Here is a 9,042-nt window from a genome sequence, read left to right on the forward strand (position 1 = left end):
CGTATGCCCCGTTACTTTTCGGTTTGCCCACCTGCCTGCCTGGGGCATGCTCGTACCGGGAGCTTTACTCATCATCTTTGTCTGTATGCCGGCATGGGTTTCGTTACTGCTGGTGCTGCCGGCTTCTATTTGCTGCAACGAAATGCCAAAACAAGGAACAGATCTAACCTAAGCCCTCGGAAGACATCCAGTAGCAGCAGCAGCAGCAGTAGTGTGTCGGTACCATGCGTCAGCTCTGCCAAGGGAATCCTTTTCATATTTTATGATGTTCGTAACATGTACGTATTATACATACACGTTCGTACACATATTTCGCCAATTCGACCGAGCCCGAGTGCACACCACCACAGGAAGCACCGTCGGTACCATTTGCCGCTGAGCCGGTTCGCTTCAATAGTCCTGCGGCTGCCGGAGCTCCAGCTGAAACCGTACCCTTGCAGGAACGCACTTTCGGGGCGATTTGGTGAACAGTTTTGTGGGATTTCTTTTTTTCCCTTCTGCTCTCGGTTAGGAGTTGTTTTATTTTGCCGCTGGTTTCTGCATTGCCACGTTTGCCCATCCTGTTCGTGGTCTTGCACAAGTCACTTCCAGCGAGTTTGCGAAGGTATTGTGCCTTGGTGTCAGAACTTTTTTTCTTCTATGGTAGTTGTCTCACTTTACCCAACTTAAATGCTGCCGAGCTAAGCGTACCGTTGTTAGCATAAAAGAATACCCGTCCGTACCGGGCATGAGCGCGCACAGCTCGGAACGTGGTACGTGCCCGTGAAGTGTCGCCTTCGGTGTACGATAAGGACTCGGCGAGAGGACCGCGTAACCTTTAACGTGATGTTATTCGCGGCCTGGTAGCGCACTGCACTGCAGGGCACTGACAAAAACGAGGATTCGGCAAGGGCTTTAAGTTTCGGAACAATTAGTTTGTTGGTCCTTGTTTGGGTGACTGCTGTTATTAAGCTGTAAAGGAGCTGTAAAGGTGAAGGGGTTTGCAGTTGTGTGTAGGATGGAAGTTGGGCGAATCATATGTTTGACAAAATCGATACTATTCTTTCAAGCATCACGGGTGTGCTTTAGCGTCGAAGCTCAATTTCATTTTCCTTGTGGAAAAGTAATTTATTATGGAGATATTTTTGTTAAACAATTATGCGGAGTATTACACAAAATTATGGCTTAAAATGTAAATAAATTGCTATGGTTGATATGGAATTTATGTTACTATATTTGTTTCGATTGAATTAAAAATTATAATAAATAACAGTTTGATTATTTAAAAAATATTTTTACGCAACATGATATAAAATGTATAGATTCAATTATTAATACATCAACAACTTCATCCCAATGGATGGGTCCGTTCGAAATTCGTTTCCCTACCCGTGATGGTAACTCATTCTATGAAAACTACGCTGCAATGGTAAACATCGATTCGATGTTCTTCGTCATACACCCTGGGGCGAACTCACGAAAAGGAAAACATCTGTTTATTGGACTAACACACCAAAATGAAAAAAAAACAATAACATAATGACGTCATTGGATGATAGTCTACTGACCGAAATTTTGTATTTACTGGTTAAGCTTTCGTACCTATCGGCACTCCGTTAAGCTTCGTCGGAAAATGAGTGCCAACGATGCAAAATGTTCATTTAACTCAGTTCTCCTAAGTTGTTGTTCATCTAGCTGTAGTGTTTCTAATATTCTAAGCACTATTTGCGGTTTTTCTCTGTATCTGTCCATCTCATATCTAATATAGCATTGCTGTGGTATAAAAAAATGAGCGATCTATGAAAAAAACTTCCTCAGTAGGCCGTGGGCTAAGGACGTTAGAACCAAACCAAAATATATTAGCCCTTCCATAGGTAGTATTTCCATCCCTGTATTCCTATATTCGCATCAGTCCATTTATGCTCGATGCCTGATTTCTTTTCTCACCCCTACGTGGACACATAAACCCTGGAATCATGCACAATTGTGCCTGTGAAATGTAGGCCTGTGATAGGAACGCAGTGTGTCCCGGATGTCAACGTGCGGACAAGTGGACATCCTGTGTTCGATCGGTTTATGCAGATAGTCGTCATGAATATTTAATCGCCGACTGTGACAGTGAATTGATTGTTGACTTTATGCGTTTTTTATCGCTTCCACTTTCTTCTGTCCTGCGACCAACGCGCGGCATCACTTTCCCCCGCCGCATAGAAGGCATAAAGTGTGGTCCTTATTAAAAGCAATTCGTTGCCGGTTCCCGGGCAAAGTATGCCTGGTGTTCTATTTTGCCCGAGGGCCACACGGTACCCATTTCGAAAACGAACGACGGCTACGGCCGTACGTACACTTTTCTGCCCGGCGCGCAATTGCGGCACAGTTCTGACGAACGTGTCCGAATGCGCTGGACGAGTGAGATCGCTGGATGATTTATTATTAAATTGATTATCTAAATGGATGAGCGTCGTTTGGTGTGGGTGGATTTGGCCTCCTGCAGGCAGGACGTCCGGGAATATGGGAATGTGCACCGAATAATGATGAATGGTGAACCTTTTGAATCGACTAACGGCTCGTAAAGACCACCGGTCGCTCAATGGGTCAACGGGTTTTAGGTGGAAATCGAGAATCGATATGCACGATATCCTTGCCGTGGTGCAGGATTGTGTTCTGTTTTGCATGTGAGGTTACTTTCATTTAAAGATGTGGCTAGTGATAAGCGTTAAAAGCGTGCTGATGATTGAGTTTTAAAGTGGAGCACTTAGTTTACAGTAACACCAAAGAAAATTGGTGCACATTAAGCCATCACGTTATGAATACTATAATGATAAAGATGTATTGAATGATTGAAGTAAGTTGGACAAAGATTTTTATCAAATTGAATCGGGAAGGTTGCTTAATAAATCATACTTAATAAATCTTATTGCTTGATAATACGGCAAACGCCGTCATCATGGAATAAATAATAAATAAAATAAATCATAAATCTTATTGCTTCATCTTACAATAAAGCATATTATCCAGTATTCATTATAACAGTATTTTATTCATACTAGAACATTGTTTAATGCGTAACAGAGAAAAAAAGTAAATAAAGTTTGATTATTTTTAATAAATTTTGAGAAGAAACCAAGATTTAGTTTGGTTTAAGCATTGGTTAAAACTCAATTAAAATTCCTTCTTGCATTCATTTAATTAAGTAATTCAATTAATACGACGTACCTACTCTATTATCGATTGATTACTTTCCGATCTGTTTTGCCTTTTATAAAATTTAACTTTTATAAAACTTATGAAAAAGATCCTAGTACAACAATTATCCGTTAACGTAAAATGTTGTGAAAGTAAAAAAAAGACTTTGATGATGTTTAATTATCGTTCAATCTGTTTAGTTGAATGATTAATTGAGGAATATTGAGGGAAACTTTCTAAATCGATTGAGATAATTAGTTATAATAATTTGGATTGCAATAGGTGCTTGCCATTATCATACTCCTTCAGGCTTTATTACTGGACAAAAAACAGCGATGAACGCACACAGGAATGCAATTAATGCAAAATCTACAAACGTTTGGTTAATTTTTCATTGTGGGTTTCATATTCTTTCTATAAGTACTCCAATTTTCGAAGAAATCATTGTTGTAATTATCGTCGTTGCATTGAAGTTCCCCATCGCGTTTAATTAATTGCTAAAAATGTAGTGAAATAACACAAAATTATTTTTCCCCGATGTTCCATCAACAATTGAAATACGCATGGGATGAAAACACAAACTGGATCATGTTACACTAGTGCTCACATTGCATCCACCCCCACCCCATTATAGGCGCGAGTTACCAAGGTCACCAACATTCCTCCCACAGACGTTTGGTTTTCCCGCACGCGGACTCAATCGAACACGTGTTGAGAAGTGAGTACCCCAACGGTTCATCGCCTCGCATTGAGTGACCTCCGTTCATCGAAAACGGCTTGTCCGAGTCCAGCTTCGGCTTTTCTTGGCAGACTTTCGTCGATTCCTGCTTATGAATCGACGAAACTTGTGGTGGGGTTTTTCTCAAGCCCCAAACGCTAGTGAGAAACTCCAGATGTAAACACTGGAGCATGGTGTGCAAAAGCTTCCATAGGCAAACTCTCCCGCTCATCACCATCAGCAAGAAAGCACACCGTTGAGCGCGCATGTCCTGGCTCGCGAGGAAAACGGCTTGCCCGTAGTGGTTCGGGCGTTTTCCGTACTATTTCTATCCCGGTTCGCTATGGGCTTTTGCTCACCAGCTGGTACACGGGTGTTTTTCTTTCGACAGACGAAACTACCGCGAGAGAGAGAGAGAGAGCCGATGCGAGTGAGCACCACGAGCGAATCGCACGTCAGCTGGAAAGAGCGTGCGAGAAATGGCAGGCACCTGTCAGATCAACCGAGCGAGTGAAAGTGAGCGACCGCTCTCCGGCAGTGCACTGTGAGCAGAAAAAGTGGCACGCGAAACGAACGCCACCAACTGGTTCGTCCTAGGGGCCGGGAGTCAGTTCCATTTCTCGGCCGTACGGAAATTCATCCAGCGCACCGAACCCGTCGTGGTCGTGGTCGTGGTCGTTTTCGCCTGTCGGCATCTTCGTTGTCGATTTCGCGATTTTGGCACGGTTTTGCCGTCACGGAGGCGCTTTTTGACAAGTGGAAATTGGGAGTTTTCCCGAACTATCCGACGATCCGGTGATCCGCTGTTCCAATCGTAAGCATACGGATGTTGCAAGTAATCCTTAGCGTAGTCAACAGTCCGGTTTATTAGAATCGTCTCCGCAGAGAATAGTGACGGTGGCGCAAATAACACATTCATCAACACTCCGATTAAAGTGGGCGTGAAATAATCAATTTCGGCATTGTTTTGCTTCGTCGCATGAATAAAATACGTGCCATTTGCGAAGGTTGCCAGCAAAAGTTCATGCTGTCTGTGTGCGTGCCCCGTACAAACCCCGTGAATGTGGTTCCATCTTTTTTTTTCCTTTCCCACAACCAAATGTCAAAAATCGACCCGTCGAAGGATACTCGTTCGCGTTGTTGGGAGTGAAAGTTCGCGAATCGGGAGGCGAAAGGCAAACAAAAAAAAAGGGATCCATAAAATCAACAGAAACTGAAAGTAAAAATTATAGTGACCGTGTATATTGATGTTTGTATAAGCGTGCCCGTGTGTTTGTGAGTGTGTGGTGGGCAACAATTTAGCTCCAAATTCGCGGCCAGTAGGCGCTAGTGTCGAACGTGATGAAATCGATTTCCACCACGCAGTACCGGGGGAGTGGGTGGCTATTTTGCCGGTGTTTTTTGTTCGGGTGATGGTTTGAAGGGCGCCCTATTGCCAAGCACACGCATTCCACCGCTTGGTTGTTGATTTGGGAAGGTTTTGGGGGTGCCACTAGCAGCACGAGCAAGAAAGAGAAGCTAGTTCCAATTATTGTGTTGTCGTGTTACTCCCGCTAGAAAAGGAGCTGCAGGGAAATAGGCGTTGCTTTGCTACCTTTAAGGGCCAAAATCCTTGCCCGGTAGGCTATTGTGCGAGGATGATTGGTTGATGTGTGGACGGCACGAAACGGCTGCCACCGTGCTACGGCACGCTGTAGTCGATGTAGTTGTGAGTGAAATGTGTTAATTAGTTTGACGGTAATGCTTTATTTATATTTATGACCTGGTCTGTGCTGCCAACGCTTGAGTCTGCTGGGGTCCAAGTTGTCGCAGATGGAGGCGTGTAAGCCAAATTATATCAACATTGTTAAAAATTTAACAACCATGACTTGTTTATAAGGTTACGGTGCTTGATATTGCCACGTCAATTAAAGAAAACAGCCCCGAACAGAGGGGTGGGAAAAGCGGGAAAAACTCACAACGGTTTTTGTAGAATTCTTCCCCGCTGACGTTGTACATTTAATGTTTTGTGAGTCGTGGAAAGAATGTATAATTTTTTCGTTAAAATGAGTGAAACCTTCCGTGAATCAAGCAGGGGTTAAAAGTGAAAATTTTGCAGGAAAAACACAAGATCAATATTTTTCTACCATATTTTCGATTGTGTGCCGGCCGCGAAGCGAAAGAAAGTGTTTTTCATCGTTTCAATATTGGTGTGTTTAAAATTGTTTTTTTCCCCGACAGGATAATAAATCAAGTGCATCGTGTGTAAAATAAAGGGGCGCAAAAGGCAAAAAGTGGCACCGGTGGCAATAAAAAAAAAAAGAGCAAAATCAGCCCGCACGGGTGCTGATGGTGTGCTGCACGAGTGTAAATCCCGCTTTGAGTGGCGCAATTTCGTAAGAAGCGAAATAAAATAAAATCAAAACATCATCATCTCGTCCCTATAAAGCCTGTACGATCGCGATCGGGCGTATGCGTGTGTGTGTGTTTGTGTGGGGCTATGTTTTTTGTTTAATAGTGGATGATTGTGCCTCAAAAAAGAATAAAATAAAGAAATAACCACCCCAGGAAGGTCAAAAGGAATAATACTGAAGCAATTCTGATGCGTGCCGAGGGTTGGATGTGATTGGGTGGTGGTGGTGGTGGTGGTACGGCCGGTGTACGCCCTACACGGTGCGCCATAAAACGTGAAACCCAAAGGATAAAAGCCCTTACCGCGTGCCACACCATTAGGTCTGTACTTGGCAGACCGTTTTGCGCCCATTTCACGAAACTCTCGCATTCCGGAGGCGACGTTTCTGTTTGGTTTGATATCTTTTTTTTTTCTTCTCTCGCACCCATACTGGTGCTTTTCTTTGCCGTTCCAAAAAGTGTACGTGTTTGTGTTTGCCGGGTCGCGTTCCGGGTGGGTGTTTTGCTGTGTTTGTGTATCTGAGCATTTGCCCCAAAGTTTGTCGCAACTTCCCACTGCACACATACAGTGGTGGAAAACAAAACAGAGCCGAGGATACGCACACGGGCAGCCATTGACCCTTGTGCAAAAACGTGTGTGAGTGCGCCGTAAGGACATTCCGGGTGGCTCCCAAAATAGGCAAAGCGGTGACAGTGGCCCAAACAAAACAAAAACCAAAATACGAGAAAAACAAACAGCAATAGCAGCAGCAGCAGCAGCAGCCGCAGCACCCGGTGGTCAAAAGGGGCCGACCCGTGCGACGCCTACGGAATAAACAAAGTCATCAAAATTTAAGGTTTTTATTATTAACTTTTGTGCCTTTTTCCGCTTCCCTTAATTTTGGGGCACCGTTGCAAAAAAAAAAAACACCGTCCATGCACCTGGGGACTTTCACCCCCAACGCTTCCAAACCATTGCGGCCGGGCGAAAAGCCTCACCCTCCCACCTTGGGTTAGGTTTTCTAGCCGTTTTGCCGGTTTTATTGCATCGAGAACCCCGCCCGGACCGAAACCCGATGCTCCCAAATGCGCTGTTTTGGGCTGCCGATTTTTCCCGGCGCTACAACGGCGGTGGGCGCATGTAACAATCCGGCCGGCACGGCCCAGTTGCCCTGGGGAAAAGGGATCGGTCGATCGGCACTTTTCCGGCTACCGGAAGCCACAGTCCAACTGGAACGAATGTAAAGAATACAACCAACGACCAACTTCACCACCCACCAGAAGTCCAGAGAAGGTGGTGATTAATTTTTCATTAGATTCTGGTCAGATTGGAAAAGCAAGAATGTTTCGCCCGGGACGCCCGGGAAGTATTGGGACAGGATTTCTTTTTTGTTTCTCTCTCTCTCTCTCTCCCGGTAGTTTTGGGTGTGTTAGTCCGTTACGCACATACCTTCGCCGGTAGGGAGCAGAACACAAGGGTGGTAAAAAAGAACCCCTGTTTCTGTGGAATTTCCTTCAAACACAAAACTTTCCGCCCACCTCGAGGGCTTTTAGGATTAATTTTAATATTTGATTACAGGTATTTTCGATTCCTATCGCCTGTCGTCTTTTGTCCGCCTGCATGTGCGTGGTTTTTTTTGGTGGTGTGTCCTTGAAGAAAGGAAAAACGATCTTCTTGTAACCGACAACCCGGAAATAAACATGACGCTAAGCATGTCCTTGTGGAATAAGTTAACAGTCGACAGTGCCCGCGTGTTTAGAGGTGTGTTCTTAAATTAACTAATCCCTCAATATTGTCGCGTGACAGATAGTTATGTGATAATTTGGGGTTTTTTTTTCATGTTTCCATTGAGAACTTTGTGTGTTGCAGGCTACAGGAATATTTAATTAATTTGCCGGTCAGTTCGAATGATACTGTTTAGACAAATGAATCGCTCGGGAACAATTCCAACAATTGATCTATACTGGGTAATAAATTTCTACATTATGGACTAAATTAAAACACAAATTAAACTTTGGTTCAAAAGTAAGCAGCAAATCCTTGGAAATGATCATGGCTCGGCAGGCGAACTTCTGCGTTACGTTTCACCAGCCTAATCCTTGCCAGGGGCAGGAATTTCGCTTTGCTTAATTAATTCCGCGTGTCTTCGTGGAATGCCAGATCAGTGGAGCAAGAACTGCCCCCGCTATTGGGTTGGAAAACCCGTCACGCATTAGGGTGGGAAAGTTGTAAGCCAAAGGAAATCGAAAAGTATTGGTTAAATTCAAGCAAGCAATGAAATGAATAATAAACCGAATGACTTTTCTCTGTTTTTCCCACCAATGTTTAACATTTCCATTGGGGCTTTGTCGAGTAGAATTTCAAGAATTACAAACATTCTTGGAATGTAGATTAAGGACGAGATAAATTTTAAATCATCTGTTACGACATAAGCAAAGAATTCAAGTGAAACGAAACCCACTGAAGATATTGTTTCCAAATACTTCAAAAAATAATAAAAGATACTCTAAGGAATTGGATCAGGTCGATAATTAAACGATCTCAGAGAAAGTAAAATGTCTAAATGATTTCTTATACGACAAGGTCTGGTTTCAAAACGCTAATTTGAAGTAAAATGTAGATAATTTAAAGTAAGTAGACAGATTACCTTTACCCATGACACACAACCGTCGCGAGAGAAGGTACGAAAGTACGGTTTACTGAATAATATTCGTAATTACATCGTTCTAGAGATACTTGTCCATGTTTATGTACTTTTTCAACCTAAATCCACGACAATTCTCCGCAA

Source organism: Anopheles marshallii, chromosome 3 (genome assembly GCF_943734725.1).
Source record: "Anopheles marshallii chromosome 3, idAnoMarsDA_429_01, whole genome shotgun sequence".
Lineage (NCBI taxonomy): Eukaryota > Metazoa > Arthropoda > Insecta > Diptera > Culicidae > Anopheles > Anopheles marshallii.